Source organism: Rhinopithecus bieti, unplaced genomic scaffold (genome assembly GCF_001698545.2).
Source record: "Rhinopithecus bieti isolate Rb0 unplaced genomic scaffold, ASM169854v2 scaffold_12077, whole genome shotgun sequence".
NCBI lineage: Eukaryota > Metazoa > Chordata > Mammalia > Primates > Cercopithecidae > Rhinopithecus > Rhinopithecus bieti.
Genome location: NW_016807340.1, coordinates 627004 through 644841, shown reverse-complemented (window position 1 = coordinate 644841; position 17838 = coordinate 627004). Strand labels below are relative to the sequence as shown.

General features: G+C 39.3%; 1 pseudogene; it reads left to right on the top strand.

Annotated features, from left to right (window-relative positions):
- Window positions 1-2032: 2032 nt before the first annotated feature.
- On the top strand, window positions 2033-10099 carry LOC108535367 (TOX high mobility group box family member 4-like; annotated as a pseudogene).
- Window positions 10100-17838: the final 7739 nt, after the last annotated feature.

Genomic DNA, 17838 nt, shown 5'->3' with positions numbered 1-17838 from the left:
CAAGAAACTTATTTTGCTTCCTTGTGTTTAAACTTTTCTGATTTTTCTCCCTCCATTCTTTAATATTTGTCTCATAGCAAACAAGATATTGAAAAATTTTCAAGTAATTCTTAGGAAAACTTCAGTATTTTTCTAAGTTGAACTAAGAAATTGACTTTTATTTTAATCTTTTGCTTGTGGAGTGAGTTGAGTTTTGAAATAACAATATTTAAAAAGCAAAGTTTGAGGAGTTGATTTCAACTTAAGGAGAGACAATCTTTGTTTCTTCAGATATCAGAAATGTCAGGCTTTTGTTACTGTCTTTTAGCAGTGCTATTATTTTGAAGATGATATTTGTTCTGTGTAGTTTGAATATACAGATGTCCTCTGCCTGAACAGTTCAGTAGAAACTAGGTGTAAAGTACAAGAAACAAGCCAGAGAGGGTGAGAGAAAAAAAAATAAATCTCTTTATTATGGTGCATAAACCTTCAGTGTGAGGGAGCTTTGCAGCTGCACAAGGAGAAAATGCATTCAAAATATAATGCAAGTGTGAATAATCCTTTCTCGAATGCTGCTTGCAAACTGCTCCAGCTTTGTCAGGTGAACTTGAACCGGGCCATCAGATTTGCCCCCATTCCCATTGCACACTCTGTCTATCACCCCAGGGCATTCACCATCTTGACTGTTGTTTAAAGAGAACAAGCAATCCATCATTGAGCCAGGGAGTCACTTTCTCATAGAAAAGTAAAATCAGCATGTGACAGTACTCAGCCCTAGTGTTTTGCAGATTAAAATGATACATGGCGACTCACGTGTTACTAGGAGGATTAAGTCGGTTATCTTGTTCCATTGCCCAGACAAAAGAATTCCCCTCAAGCAGTAAGTGGGAGCTTTACAGAAGCTAAAATCATTGGGCTCAACTATACAGTGGTAAGACAGAGAATTTAACAAGAGAACAGAAAAAAAAATGTTATTTTACATCTAAGCACATTTTTTTCCCCTGCAGGAGATAGTACAAAGAAGAATCCATCCCAAAAGGGGAGCTGTAAAATCTTTGTACAAGTCTCTGCTGTTTGAGATGCCAATTTTATTACTAGAGATGGACACACAATTTATTGTCTGACTGCCTCTACAATTGATTTAAATATGGTGAAATAAATGAGCAGCCGTTGGCCCTAGGGCTGTTAGCTTCAGAAGAGTAGGTTACAAATCCTGCAGCTACAGTATCAAGTTATTAACACTGTTATTCCATTGTGTGATCTACATAGTAATAAAATTTTAAATGAATCTCATATAGAAATGAGCTCACAATGAAAGGCTAGGATACAGCCTTTAATTTACGATGCTGAGGCACATATTTATCATATTACAGAAAATATTTTTTATATAATTGAATCTCTAACTGTGTTATATTCATTTTCAAAAGTAATGTTCAAAAAGAAAAAGATAAGTATAAATATCAAAGTATTTAATTTTAGATTAAATAAATGCATAAAGTTTTGCCATTCAAACCTTACACTGGAAATGGCACAGGTTAAAGAGAAAGAATTGTTTTTGAGTTGGGTTTTTTTTTTGTTGTTTGTTTGTTTGTTTTTTAGGTTCCCATGCATTTCAGGCAACATTGTTGTTAGAAAATTCTTCACTATTTATTTTTCACTCATACTTTGCCACACCAAGTTCTTTCTTAAAGTACAAACCATTTTTCTAGACAAAAGGATTTCAAATCAAAGAATGCCCTATCTCTTTACTTTTAACTAAATTTTCAAACATTGCATACCTTAATCAGCTGTACATTCTCCAAGTATGCTGTAAAAATAAGAGACAGCACTGGAGTATCTGTTTTCTCTGCTAAGGACAGACACCAGATTTAACCTTCTTTTTCTACACAAATCACAAAAAGGAGAGAGACTGCTGAAACACTTTTGTTAAACATTTGACATGGTCTCTCCCAATAACAGAAGGACCCACAGCGACTGGCTTTGAAGGGCTATGTTCCCAACATGATTTCAATAGGGAACATTCTCTCTGGACTGAGCACCTGGATCATGGGCAATGTTCCCTCGCGCAGGACAGCAGTCACTGAGCCACCTGCATCAGAGAGGACAGGAGATGAGGGACAGGAGCCTCTGGCCAGCTGTATCCTTCTCCAGCCTCTGGAGCACGCTCGCGCAGAGGAGCCAGACCAGGCCAGGCCAGGCCAGCACACAAGCATTCTCTGAGTGGCTGGCCCCTTTGCCCCACTATACACAAGTTAGCAGGATCCTTCCATGGGTATAGATAAAGATTAAGAGCAATGGACCCCGGAAGTCTTTGAAATATGCCATGTGCCAAGACTCAAAACTATAAATTGTTCTGCCAGAAGCACCTGAAAATGTCTAAGTCCTAGGACATTGAGCCAAGTATTAAGGAAGATGATCTGAGATGGAGCTGGATATTAGAGAGGGCTCCACCATTCAGCATGATCTTGATAACCTGCCACAGAATCGACCTGACGTCATCCGCTCCTGCCTTTTTTCCTCCCTCCATCCCTGTGGCACAGTCTGCACTGTCTAAGCTGACCAGGAACACACACTCAACAAAAAGCTATCCCTAAGCATCTTTAGACAACCTATAACAGTGAATTAAACTTGGCATCTCTAAAACTCTGCATTGCCAAGCATTAGCTTTTATTACACTTAACTCTTGATTATGAGAGGGGAGCGGGGAAATGTAAAGAATCACAAGTAAGACTATTGTTTAAGATGCATCCTACTTAGGCCAATAACAAATTTTTGTTGCTAGTTAGTGGCTATGTAGCAGCTGATGATTGGGAAACAGACAGCTCCAAATTGTTCCAGATGCCGAGAGAAGGCCAAACTTTCTCATCAATAACTTAAAAATTAGATTGAGATACAGCTCCAGATGCATTAAGTGCATTGGTCCTTTGGCATTTGTCAACTGCTTTACCTCCTTGTGCTAAAAATGCCATGCGCAGAACATCCACCAACAACAGTGCAACTCAAATGCTAAAAAGATGACTAAAAAATATGCTTTAGGAAAGTTAATGTTTTATAACAATCATTCTAGTTATCAATAAAATATTGTTTTCAGGAAGCATTTTATAAGTTGGCACAACTGACCCATGGAATGGCCAGGAGGGAGTGGAAACCTTTCTAAGTGATTTATTGATTTACTATAATGTTTTCCATTGGAAAGATGAATGATATATTCCACTTTGCTGAAAATTACTTCTCTTTTGCTCCTGCAAAATAATCCTAGAGTTAGTTTCTCTTTCAGACCCTGACAAAATTATATTTCTTACAAAAAGACTGAGAGAGCTACAGGCATCTAACTAAACTCAAAGTGTGATCTTTAAAGAAATACACTCACCTTTTTTTTTGAGAAAACTGTTTAAAAATCCAGACTGTGAAAGGCTGTTTCTCGGTGAGAAAGGTCACTCTGAGTGCAGTGTCCACAACATTAACGAGAAATGACCCTTGTCATCACTCTCAGCATGGGAGACAGAAGAAACAAATGAAAAGACACACCCAAAAGATGGTTTCTAGAACAGGCCACTTGGATAATAGATGAGACACTGTGCTTGTGGATCACAGGGGCCTCCAGAGGCTTTGTTCCCACTGTGTATTATGGTGTGCTGGGTGGCTTCACGATGACAAAACTACGGGAACTTCAGAGTCTCAACCGGACCGCCATCTCAAAGAGATGAAAATGTTGTCTAACTTCAAAGGTTAAGAATACTTCCTCAGTAACATGTTTCCAGTTTTAACGTTGTATTCTCTTGATCACACATTCTTTCCCATGCAATCTTTTAGGGGAATAAATCAAGTGAAATATTTTTATCCTATAATGGCCACACAGTATTCCTCCCTGTTATGTAGCTGTTGGTGAGAAGGACTTTGCTAAGCAGAATGAGCTTTGTTCTTGCCACAGCAAAGAAAGAGTTAACTTCTAGACCCAGCGGATCCCCTGCCAGCACGGATGTAGAGGATAAGAATGGGTGCTCACTTTTCTCCCCATATTACCCAAATGCCTCTTTTGTGCCCCATCCCCATCTTCTACACTCTCCTCTTTCTCACTTTCTAAGGAGAAAAAATTGAAATTTAGAAACAAAGATTTCTGACACTCTGAAGTAATTCACAGGGCTTCACTCACTTTCAGGTCTTTCCTTTTCAGGGCAATAGTTTTTAAACTCAGCTGGTGATTAGGTCCTCTCTAGTTCCACTGCAGTCACTCTCACTAGGCCTCCTTGAAGGGGAGTGTCCGGTGAAATTAGACAGGAATAGTCCCAGCTCTGCTGCTTACTGCCTGGCCTCTTTAGAGCCTTGGAGTGTCCATATGTAAAATGGGTATAAAAATCCCTACCTGGGTTTTGCTGTGAGGATTAGAGGTAATGCCTATGAGGGACTTAGCACAGTGACTGGCACTCTTTGGTGTTCAAATATAGGATTTTTGTCTCTACTAAAAATACAAAAATTAGCCAGGTATGGTGGCACATGCCTGTAATCCCAGCTACTTGGGGGGCTGAGGCAGGAGAATCGCTTGAACCCGGGAGACGGAGGTTACAGTGAGCCAAGATCACACCACTGCATTCCAACCTGGACAACAGAGCGAGACTCCACCTCAAACAAAACAAAACAAATATAGGATTTTATTGTCATTATCACTCCAACTGTTTTTCCAGTGTAGTCCTGATGAATTCATTTACCCAGTCCCACTCTCACCAACTGTGGCAACCAAGATTAGTTAACTGCATGTGAACCCAGAATCTCCCCCAGACAGAGGGAGCAACCTTGGACCTAGGGAGAAGCCATTTCTGATCAGGGTAGGGAGTGGGAAGTGCAAATAATAGCAGTAACAATAACAATTATAATAAATTATGTTTGTGTGGTTATTTACTGGTGCTTGTATATCATTATTATATCATCCTGAAATATTCTTTAAATTGCTGTTTTTGTAAGTCGAAATAGTCTAATATTGGTAAATTCATCTGGCTTGACCTAAATAATACTCAAACGTAATTCTGTCATTCCATATCTCTCCAATCTCATCTCCAGGTAGTTCCATATCCTCCCAGCCATATGTGACTGCAATTCCCCAGATATGATGTGACTTCCCACAAATGTCTTCCAAAGCCCTTCCCTGTACCTGGTACATTCACTCCTACATTCCCCAGAACATTCTATCCTCCCTCCCCTGGAAACTATTACTTGTCCTTCAAGTGTCATCTCTCCAGGAAGACCTTCTCTGACTCTTCCACTACTCCCCTCTAGTAACACTAACACACACACACACACACACACACACACAGAGGCTCCATTACACCATCACAGACCTTTACAGTGGGACCTCAATTGCACAGTAATTACTTGTTTATGTCTCTGCCTCCCCCCATTAGATTATGAGCACGTGAAAGCAGAGATTGTGAGTTCATTTTGGCAGCCCCAGTGCCTAGCCTGGCACTTGGTTGTTAATAAGGCCTTGCTGAATGAAAGAATTAAATCATTAAAAATCGCAAGATTAATTAAGAGTGTGGTTTTATGATTGACCCATTGTGGCATAACTCTTAGTGTAATACAGTATTTAACATTGTGCCTTGAATATAGCACGTGTTCCATAAATGTTTGTGAACTGAATGAATGAATGATGGCAGGTGAAAAATCTCTTAATTAGATCCAGAGGGTCCTCTTTATTTGTACAATCCAAATAAGAAAGGCGTTCTCAGACACTGAAAGAAGCTATGCTGACATCTTTGTCTTACAAAAGACTCATCTGAATGATAATGAGTGTGGAAAATGGATTAGCTCCTGGGCGGACAGGGTTTTTTTTGTTGTTGTTTGTTTATTTGCTTTTGTTTTTTGTCTCAGTGAAAAAGTAAAAATGCTTGAGTGCTCTATCATTTAGGGAGATTCAGCCCATCTTCTTTTCTATGATTTTGATTTTAGTGCTGATTTAATTAAGAAAATCAAACCATTTGTGGTACATGAATAAAACTGGTGAAAATAATGGTTACCAGTATTTTATTATTGTTGATTTTTATCACTATTATATATCTGTAAACCAGATAATGCTGGAGAAATTAATTGCCATCTGTTCTTAGACTGAAGGAATAGGGCATCATTATCTCCAGGAGTACTCTACTACTGTGTGACCAAATGTACTGATAATCCAATTTTTTAAGATCAGTAAATGTTTTTAACCTATATTATATGTATTGTTACATGATATGCTTCAGATAAAGCATGAATTACTTTTAAAACAAGTGATAAAGAGGGCCTAATTTAGTGATTCTGGCTCAGAAACCAGGTGTTTTAAGTGCATTGAGAAGGGTATTCTTCAAGTTTCATGAATTAAAGAGTGTGGTTCCTCCTTTATCCAGAGCAACTAACGATTATTGAGACTCCGAGATTAAAGGCACATCATGAAACTAAAACAGGCATTTAAACTTCCTGTGCCAAAATGCTGCCTTTGTTTCCCGTTTCTTTCCTGATTAATCTCAGGATCATTCTTCATTACTACTACCCAAAGGATAAAAGATGATTAATAGTATCAACTTCAAAAGTTTTGTGAGAGTTAGAAAGAGCACATGTAACATTGCTAGGATGGTACCTGGCACAGAGTAAATGTTTCATCAGTGGTTGTTGTTGCTATTGTTTTTTTATCATTATTTATCCACCATATTATCATCCTTTAAACCAAAGCAGAGTTAGAGTTAGCAATATTAGTTGTGTTTTCCACTTGAGCTAAGATTAATTCCTAGATGAATGCCAGTTGCTTTAATTCTCACTTACTGATAGAATCTGCTTTCTGTATCACTAACCTCCACACTCGAGTATTCAAGTTTTGTTTCATAGTGTTGCCTCCATGCTTTCTGTGATCGGTCTCTGCTATAAGTCCACTCAACATCATTAATCTTTCATCCTGATTATGAAAATGTGGTTTTCCAAAAGTATTTGTACTGATAACACATGGTCACAAAATTAGTTACATTAAGGGTTGCAGCCTCACACAGCTCCAGAGAGTCCCATTCACTTGAAATCAACACGCATTAGTGATCTATTGCTGCCTAACAAATTACCAGACATTTAGCAGCTTAAAACAATACCTGTTCATTATCTCACGTTCTATAGGTCAGAAATCCCAGATGGTATGACTGGGACCTCAGCTTAGGGTATCACAGGGCTAAAATCAATCTGTCAGCTGGTTATGTTCTCTTCTGGAGCTTGGGATCATCTTCCAATCTCATTCCTGTTGTTGGTAAAATTCAGTTCCTTGTGGTTGTAGAACGGAGGTGGCTGTTTCCTTGTTGGCTGTTAGCTGGGTTTGCCCTCAGCTACTTGTAGCCACTCTGTGGTCCTTGTACGGAACCTGTCCAGCATCAAGACCAACAACAGCACACTAAATCCTTCTCATCCTTCAGATTTCTCTGACTTCTCCTGCTTCCAGTCATAGAAAACTTTCTGCTTTAAAAGGGGTCAACTAATTGAGTCAGGCCCACCTGGACAATCCCCACATTTTAAAGTGAACTGACTTTCGACCAGGCGTGTTGGCTCACACATGTAATCCTAGCACTTTGAGAGGATGAGACAGGCAGATCACTTGAGGTCAGGAGTTCAAGCCCAGCCTTGGCAACATGGTGAAACCTCGTCTCTACTAGAAATACAAAAATTAGCCAGCAGTGGTGGTTCGCGCCTGTAATCCCAGCTACTCGAGAGGCTGAGGCATGAGAATCACTTGAACCCAGTAGGCAGAGGTTGCAGTGAGCTGAGATCACACTACTGCACTCCAGCCTGGGCAACAAAGAGAGACTCTGTCTTAATTAATTAACTCATTAATTAACTTATTAATTAATTAAGTTAAGGTAACTGACTTGGGACTTTATGTGTTCAAAATTCCTTTACAGCAGTACCTGCATTACTGTTTGAACAACCAAGAAATAAGAATCTTGGGAGAGGGCATCTTTAGTGTTGCCTACCACATAATGTGAGTTCGATGTGCTCCTGGTTCTGAGATGCTGGGTTTCAAACACGTTTTAAGGTTTTTAGATGCAAGGAACACAGGCTTGTTTAAGGAAAGTTAAATAGGATCCACATGATACAAAAGTAGTCTCACAGTTCCCAGTCCAGTGGGGACGGTGGGAGCAATGACAATCTGAGACGGTAGGAGCAGTTGTGTGAAGATGGGAGTTTCACAGAGGAAATGACATTTACCTGATGATCACAGGGCCTTCACACCCCTTCCTGTCAGGGGCCGAGACATTCCATACACCAATCTTGGGTGATGAGGAATTTGAAATCCCACCTATCTCCTTGGATTCTGATCCCTCATTGGCTGTTTCAGATGTGGTTGACCACTTTGATGACCTGGCAGACCCTTCCTCTTCACAGAATGGCAGTTTTTTAGCCCAGTATGGGGTCCAGACATTGAACATACCTCTGGGTATGACCCATGGCTTGATGGAGCAGAGCGGGGATCCTCAGTGGAGGCTTGATCATGGACTTGGACTACTCTATAGGAACTCAGTATAGTGCCAACCCACCTGTTACAATTGATGTACCAATGACAGACATGACATCTGAATTGATAGGGCATAGCCAGTTGACCACCATTGATCAGTCAGAACTGAGTTTCCAACTGGGTTTGAGCTCAGGGGGTGGCACCATCCTGCCACCTGCCCAGTCACCTGAAGATCGTCTTTCAACCACCCCTTCACCTATTAGTTCACTTCACGAGGATGGTGTTGAGGATTTCTGGAGGCAACTTCCCAGCCAGAAGACAGTGGTGGTGGAAGCAGGGAAAAAGCAGAAGGTCCCAAAGAAGAGAAAAAAGAAAGATCCTAATAAACATCAGAAACCAGTTTCAGCATATGCTTTATTCTTTCATGATACACAGGCTGCCATCAAGGGACAGAATCCTAATGCCACTTTTGGTGAGGTTTCAAAAATTGTGGCCTCCATGTGGGATAGTCTTGGAGAGGAGCAAAAACAGGTATATAAGAGGAAAACTGAAGCTGCCAAGAAAGAGTATCTGAAGGCATTGACTGCTTACAAAGACAACCAGGAGTGTCAGGCCACTGTGGAAACAGTGGAATTGGATCCAGCACCACCATCACAAACTCCTTCTCCATCTCCTATGGCTACTGTTGACCCAGTATCTCCAGTACCAGCTTCAGTAGAGCCCCCTGCCCTGTCCCCATCCACTGTTAACTCCACCCTTTCATCCTATGTGGCAAACCAGGCATCTTCAGGAGTTGGGGGTCAGCCCAATATCACCAAGTTGATTATTACCAAATAAACGTTGCCCTCTTCCATTACTATGTCTGAAGGAGGGATGGTTACTGTTATCCCAGCCACAGTGGTGACCTCCCAGGGGCTCCAACCAGGCCAAACCAGTACAGCTACTCTCCAGCCCAGTCAACAAGCCCAGATTGTCACTTGGTCAGTGTTGCAGGCAGCAGCAGCTGCTGCTGCTTCTATGCAACTGCCTCCACCCCGACTACAGCCCCCTCCATTACAACAGACGCCACAGCCTCCGACTCAGCAGCAAGTTACCATTCCACAGTAGCCTCCTCCACTCCAGGCCATGAAATAGCCTCCACCTCAGAAAGTTCGAATCAATTTACAGCAACAGCTATCTCCTCTGCAGATCAAGAGTGTGCCTCTACCCACTTTGAAAGTGCAGACTACCTTAGTCCCACCAACTGTGGAAAGTAGTCCTGAGCAGCCTATGAACAGTAGCCCTGAGGCCCATAGAGTGGAGGTAACTTCTCCTGAGACTATCTGTGAGATGACCACAGATGTAGTTCCTGAGGTTTAGTCCCCTTCTCCGATAGATGTTGAATTGGTGAGTAGGTCTCCTGTGGCACTCTCACCCCAGCTTCGATGTTTGAGTTCTGGTTGTGAGAACACTTCCATTGTGAGTAAGGACTGGAACAATGAATATTGCAGCAATGAGTGTGTGGTGAAGCACTGCAGGGATGTATTCTTGGTCTGGGTAGCCTCTAGAAATTCAAACAGTGGTGTTTGTGAAATAGTCCTTCCTGTTCTCCAAGCCAGTGAAGAGTTATCTGCTGGGAACATGTCCAAGAGCCTGTTTTTGAAACACAAGCTGGGCTTCTGGTAGTGCCTGATCACAACCCATGATGGCTGTTCATGTTTCCCCCCATTTTCTCCCTTTAGCAGAGGCCAGGTTATGGAGCAGGGCCACTGAACTTGCTGTAATCTGGAGATGCTTTTTACTTTCAACCACAAGTAGAAATAACAGTGGTAATAGCAGATGAAAGGGTGAAGGGAGTATGGGCAAGCAAAGCATAGAGATGGTAGGGGTGGTGGTGGGGTTGAAGAAACTTGTTAGTATAATTGTCATAGGACTTGCCTAAAATATTATTAAAATGATGGGAGTGTACTCAGCTTTGAGCCTAGGGGGAAAAAAAAGAAAAAGAAATGGTCTCACATGAAAATCCAAGACCAGAAACAAACGGAACCTCACAGCAGGAGCTAGTGAATCCTTGCCCTGGTGATTTGCCATTAACAAAATTTATGAAGCCTTCTTGATTGTATTCTTTCTATATTTCAAGTTTAAATTTCTAGAGTTCTGCTTTCATTTAGGATGTAAAACATCATAAGAGAAATGATTCTCACCCTAGCAATTGGAAAAAGACAGGAAATCCACAAACTTTTCATGAGCCCACTGAAGAGCTAAGGTTACTGGCCAACCAAATAAATTAAATTCCAAAAAATTACAAGCCCCTTCAATGAGAGAGAGGACATGCAAACAAACTCTTGCCATTGGCAGAGCATAGAAAAAAGAGACGACCACCATATAAGTCAGTTTGAAGAAATCAGCTGAAAGTTTAGTAGATTCTTAAAAGCCAGTTGTGGACTAAAGTATCAGTTTAAAATAACTGAGAGTCCAAGACACAAGATGATTTTGCCCTAATTTACTAGCTCGTTTTCACTGCCCTCCACTGGAGGCTCATGAGAAAATCTAGAGATGAATAGGCATGCAGGAGGTCATCAGTGGTACAGGCACAGAGAAAATTTTCAGTTGCCCCTGCGGGAGAGATATGAACTCCACCCAGCTACGTGGATCCTCCTGTCATAGAAAGAAAAAACCTGAAACGACTGGAGGTAAGGCAAGAATTTTGTTGCTTCTAGTTGATGACTAGAAGCAAAGGTCCTCTGGCCCTGGGAAAAAGCAGGGAAAACTCTTGGACTCAGGATCCTGCACTGGTATAAGGAGAAGTGTGCTACTTCTGGGAACAGGCAGGAAACTGTTTTCTATCCATGGCCCAATGACCCACAGATCAGAGTTCAATAGGCACTGGGAGAAAGGGTAGGCAAGAAACACTGATGAGGCTTCATTTCTGAGACCCAGGCATGCAAGTCTGTCTAAAATTGAAACTATGTTAGGAAAATAAAAATTCCCTCTTCCCATGATAAACCTAGTCCACAATAACAAGCAATAGTATTTTACCACTGAAGAAGGATAAAGAACAAGGAAACAGATTCCACCCCCCGCCCCAACCACCACCACCACGGTATGGATATGGAAGGAGCACAGAAAGCTGAGGACAGAGCAGGAACAATGAGAAAAAACAAAACAAAGATGAAAACCTCCACTATCCAAGGCCTGCCCCACTCTAAGCACAAAGAAGCATCAGCCCACCACTGAAGAAATTCAGAGCTAGCACTGCAATGAAGATAATGAGAGCAACAATAAAACCCAAACCCAGTGTATGTCTGCCTAGACTAACTCAATGCCCAACATAACAGCCAAGCAAAAGAAAATGCGTGTCCATTTCCAGGTGTAAATATTATTTATCTCAGCTTCTATCATTCTTCCACAAAGGATGTCTAGCATTCACTCAAATGATAAGAGACTTTAAGAGCATGCAAAAACAACCCATTGTCAAGAGATAAAGCAATTGACAGAACCAGACTCAGAGATGATCCAGATGTTGAGAGTATCATACAGAGATTTTAAAATCACACTGATTAATTTTGAAATTTAATAGAAAATGTGGACAGCATGCATGAACAGACAGGGAGTTCAGTAAAGACACAAACTATTTTTAAAAGAGTCAAATGGGAATGCTTGAAATAAATGAACACACATACACACATAATACCAACAGTGAAGATTTCACTATATGTGCTTACCAGTAGGCTGAACACAGCTCAGAAAAGATTTGGTGAATTTGAAAATAGATCAGTACAAGGCAGAAAACTAACAAAAGATATTCGGGGCCTGAACTCTACATTTGACCTAATGGGCCTAACAGACATCTATAGAACTCTCCAACTAAAAACAACAGAATATACATTCTTCTCATCTGCACATGGCACATGATCTAAAATTGACCACATAATCGCCATAAAACAACCCTCAGAAAACTAAAACAACAAATCAAAATCATGCCAAACACACTCTTAGAACATGATACAATAAAAAATAGAAATGAATTCTAAGAAAATGACTCAAAACTATACAATTACATGGAAATTAACTGATCTTCTACTGACTGACCTTTGTGTGAACAATGAAATTAAGGCAGAAATCATTAAATTCTTTGAAACTAATTAGAACAAAGATACAACATACCAGAATCTCTGGGACACAGCCAAAGTAGTGTTAAGAGGGAAGTTAATAGCACTAAACACCCACATCAAAAAGTTAGGAAGATATGAAATTAACAACCTAACATCATACCTAGAGAAACTAGAGAAACAAGAGCAAACCAACTCCAAAACTAGCAGAAGGCAAGAAGTAACCAAAATGAGAGCTGAACTGAAGGAAATTGAAATGTGAAAAATCATACAAAAGACCAATGAATCTGGGGGTTTCATATTTGAAAGGATAAATAAGATTCACAGACCACTAGCTAGACTAATAAAGGAAAAGAGATGAGATCCAAATAAACACAATCAGAAGTGAAAAGGGGACATTACCACTGACCCCACAGAAATACAAAAAAAAAAAAAAAAAAAAAAAATTTTAAAGAAAATTAAAACAACCTCTATCCACAAAAAAAAAAAAAAAAAAAAAAAAATGTTCAGAGACTACTATAAACACCTCTATGCACACAAACTAGAAAAACCTAGAAGAAATGGATAAATTCCTGGAAACATACAACCTCCCAAAATTAAACCAGGAAAAAATTGAATCCCTGGACAGACCAAAAATAAGTTCCAAAATTGAATCAGTAATAAAAGGCCTACCAACCAGAAAAAGTTCACCACATGAATTCATACCCACATTTTTCCAGATGTATAAAGAAGAGCAGATACCATTCCTACTGAAACTATTTCAAAAAATTAAGGATGAGGGATTCCTTCCTAACTCATTCTCTGAAACCAGCATCATCCTGATACCAAAACCTGGCAGAGACACAACAGCGAAAAAGCATGCAAAAATCCTCAACAAAATATCAGCAAACTGAATGCAGCACCATATAAAACCTAAGCTGCCACAATCAAGGGGGGTTTATCCCTGGGATGCAAACTTGGTTTAATGTATGTAAATCAATAAATATGATTTTTTTCATAAACAGAACTAAAAACAAAAATCACATGATTATCTCAATCAATGCAGAAAAGACTTTCAATAAAATTCAACATCCCTTCAAGTTAAAAACCCTCAACGAACTAAGCATTGAAGGTAGTAAATGATAAAAGTAGTAAAAGCCATCTATGACAGACCCACAGCCAATATCATACTGAATGGGCAAAAGCTGAAAGCATTCCTCTTGAGAATTGCAATAAGACAAGGATGCCCACTCTCACCACTCCTATTCAGCATAGTACTAGAAGTACTAGCCAACATAATCCGGCAAGAGAAAGAAAAAGAAGGCATCCAAATAGAAAGAGAGGAAGTCAAAAAATCCATGTTTGGAGACAATATGCTTCTATATATAGAAAATCCCATAGTCTGTGCCCAAAGGCTCCTAGATCTAATAAACAACTTCAGCAAAGTTCCAGGATACAAAGTCAATGTATAAAAATCCATAGCATTTTATACACCACCAGTGTGCAAGATGATAGACAAATCAATAACACAATCCCATCCACAATAGCCATAAAAAGAATGAAATACCTAGGAATACAGCTAACCAGTCAAAGTTCTCTACAACAAGAATTACAAAACACTGCTCAAAAAAGTCAGAGAAGACACAAACAAATGGAAAAACATTCCATGGTCATGGATAGGAAGAATCAATATTGTTAAAATGGCAATATTGCCCAAAGCAATTTACAGATTCAATGCTATTCCTATCGAACTACTAGTGACATTCTTCACATAACTTGAAAAAACTATTTTTAAATTCATATGGAACCAAAAGAGAGCTTAAATAGCCAAGGCAATTCTACACAAAAAGAAAAAGGCTGGAGGCATCACATTACCTGCCTTCAGACTATACTACAAGGCTACAGTAACCAAAACAGCATGGTACTGATATAAAAACAGAGACATAGACCAATGGAATAGAAAAGAAAACCTAGAAATAAAGCTGCACCCCTACAACCATTTGATCTTGAACAAAGTTTACAAAAGCAAGCAATGAAGAAAACTCCTAATATGGTTTGGCTCTGTATCCCCACCCAAATCTCACCTTGAATTATAATAATCCCTACGTGTCAAGGGCAGGACAGGTGGAGATAACTGAATCATGGGGTGGTTTCTCTCATGCTGTTCTCCTGATAGTGACTGAGTTCTCACAAGATCTGATGGTTTTATAAGGGGCTTCACCCTTTGTTCTGCACTCATTCTCTCTCTGGCTGCCCTGTGAAGAGGTGCCTTCTGCCATGATTGTAAGTTTCCTGAGACCTCCCCAGCCATGCTGAACTATGAGTCAATTAAATCTCTTTTCTTTATAAATTACGTAGTTTCAAGTATGTCTTTATTAGCAGCATGAGAAAAAAATTAATACAACTCCCAATTTGATAAACGATGGTGAGACAACTTATTAGCCATATGCAGAAGGTTGAAGCTGGACCCCTTTCTTACACCATACAAAATTCAACTCAAGATGGATTAAATACTTAAATGTAAAACCTAAAGCTATATATATATAAAAAACCCTGCTAGATAACCTAGAAAATACCATTCTGGACATCAGCCTTGGCAAAGATTTCATGACAAAGGCTCCAAAAGTAATTGCAACAAAAACAAAAAATCACAAATGGGACCAAATAAAACTAAAGAGCTTTGGTACAGGAAAAGAAACTATCAACAGAGTAAACAACCTACAAAGTGGAAGAACGTATTTGCAAACTATGCTTCTGATAAAGGTCTAATACCTAGAATCTATAAGGAACTTAAACAAATTTACCAGTCATTAAAAAAACAAACAACCCCATTAAAAAGTGGGCAAGGGACATGAACAGACACTTTTCAAAATAAGACATACACGTGGTTGACAAACATATAAAAAAAATGCTCAACATCACTAATCGTTAGAGAAATGCAAATCAAAACCGCAATGAGATACTGTAAGATGGTGTAAGATACCAGTCGCAATAGCTATTATAAAAAAGTAAAACAAAAACAGATGCTGGAAAGCTTCCAGAGAAAAGGGAATGCTTATACACTGCTGGTGGGAATGTAAGTTAGTTCAGTAGTTGTGAAAAGCAGTGTGGTAATTTCTCAAAGATCTTAAAAAGAATACCATTTGAACCAGCAATTCCATTATTGGGTATATACCCCCCGAAAATATAAATTGTTCTACCATAACAACCTCCCAAAATTAAACCAGGAAAAAATTGAATCCCTGGACAGACCAAAATAAGTTCCAAAATTGAATCAGTAATAAAAGGCCTACCAACCAGAAAAGTTCACCACATGAATTCATACCCACATTTTCCAGATGTATAAAGAAGAGCAGATACCATTCCTACTGAAACTATTTCAAAAAATTAAGGATGAGGGATTCCTTCCTAACTCATTCTCTGAAACCAGCATCATCCTGATACCAAAACCTGGCAGAGACACAACAGCGAAAAGCATGCAAAATCCTCAACAAAATATCAGCAAACTGAATGCAGCACCATATAAAACCTAAGCTGCCACAATCAAGGGGGGTTTATCCCTGGGATGCAAACTTGGTTTAATGTATGTAAATCAATAAATATGATTTTTTTCATAAACAGAACTAAAACAAAATCACATGATTATCTCAATCAATGCAGAAAAGACTTTCAATAAAATTCAACATCCCTTCAAGTTAAAACCCTCAACGAACTAAGCATTGAAGGTAGTAAATGATAAAAGTAGTAAAAGCCATCTATGACAGACCCACAGCCAATATCATACTGAATGGGCAAAAGCTGAAAGCATTCCTCTTGAGAATTGCAATAAGACAAGGATGCCCACTCTCACCACTCCTATTCAGCATAGTACTAGAAGTACTAGCCAACATAATCCGGCAAGAGAAAGAAAAGAAGGCATCCAAATAGAAAGAGAGGAAGTCAAAAAATCCATGTTTGGAGACAATATGCTTCTATATATAGAAAATCCCATAGTCTGTGCCCAAAGGCTCCTAGATCTAATAAACAACTTCAGCAAAGTTCCAGGATACAAAGTCAATGTATAAAATCCATAGCATTTTATACACCACCAGTGTGCAAGATGATAGACAAATCAATAACACAATCCCATCCACAATAGCCATAAAAGAATGAAATACCTAGGAATACAGCTAACCAGTCAAAGTTCTCTACAACAAGAATTACAAAACACTGCTCAAAAAAGTCAGAGAAGACACAAACAAATGGAAAACATTCCATGGTCATGGATAGGAAGAATCAATATTGTTAAAATGGCAATATTGCCCAAAGCAATTTACAGATTCAATGCTATTCCTATCGAACTACTAGTGACATTCTTCACATAACTTGAAAAAACTATTTTAAATTCATATGGAACCAAAAGAGAGCTTAAATAGCCAAGGCAATTCTACACAAAAGAAAAGGCTGGAGGCATCACATTACCTGCCTTCAGACTATACTACAAGGCTACAGTAACCAAAACAGCATGGTACTGATATAAAACAGAGACATAGACCAATGGAATAGAAAAGAAAACCTAGAAATAAAGCTGCACCCCTACAACCATTTGATCTTGAACAAAGTTTACAAAAGCAAGCAATGAAGAAAACTCCTAATATGGTTTGGCTCTGTATCCCCACCCAAATCTCACCTTGAATTATAATAATCCCTACGTGTCAAGGGCAGGACAGGTGGAGATAACTGAATCATGGGGTGGTTTCTCTCATGCTGTTCTCCTGATAGTGACTGAGTTCTCACAAGATCTGATGGTTTTATAAGGGGCTTCACCCTTTGTTCTGCACTCATTCTCTCTCTGGCTGCCCTGTGAAGAGGTGCCTTCTGCCATGATTGTAAGTTTCCTGAGACCTCCCCAGCCATGCTGAACTATGAGTCAATTAAATCTCTTTTCTTTATAAATTACGTAGTTTCAAGTATGTCTTTATTAGCAGCATGAGAAAAAAATTAATACAACTCCCAATTTGATAAACGATGGTGAGACAACTTATTAGCCATATGCAGAAGGTTGAAGCTGGACCCCTTTCTTACACCATACAAAATTCAACTCAAGATGGATTAAATACTTAAATGTAAAACCTAAAGCTATATATATATAAAAAACCCTGCTAGATAACCTAGAAAATACCATTCTGGACATCAGCCTTGGCAAAGATTTCATGACAAAGGCTCCAAAAGTAATTGCAACAAAACAAAAAATCACAAATGGGACCAAATAAAACTAAAGAGCTTTGGTACAGGAAAAGAAACTATCAACAGAGTAAACAACCTACAAAGTGGAAGAACGTATTTGCAAACTAT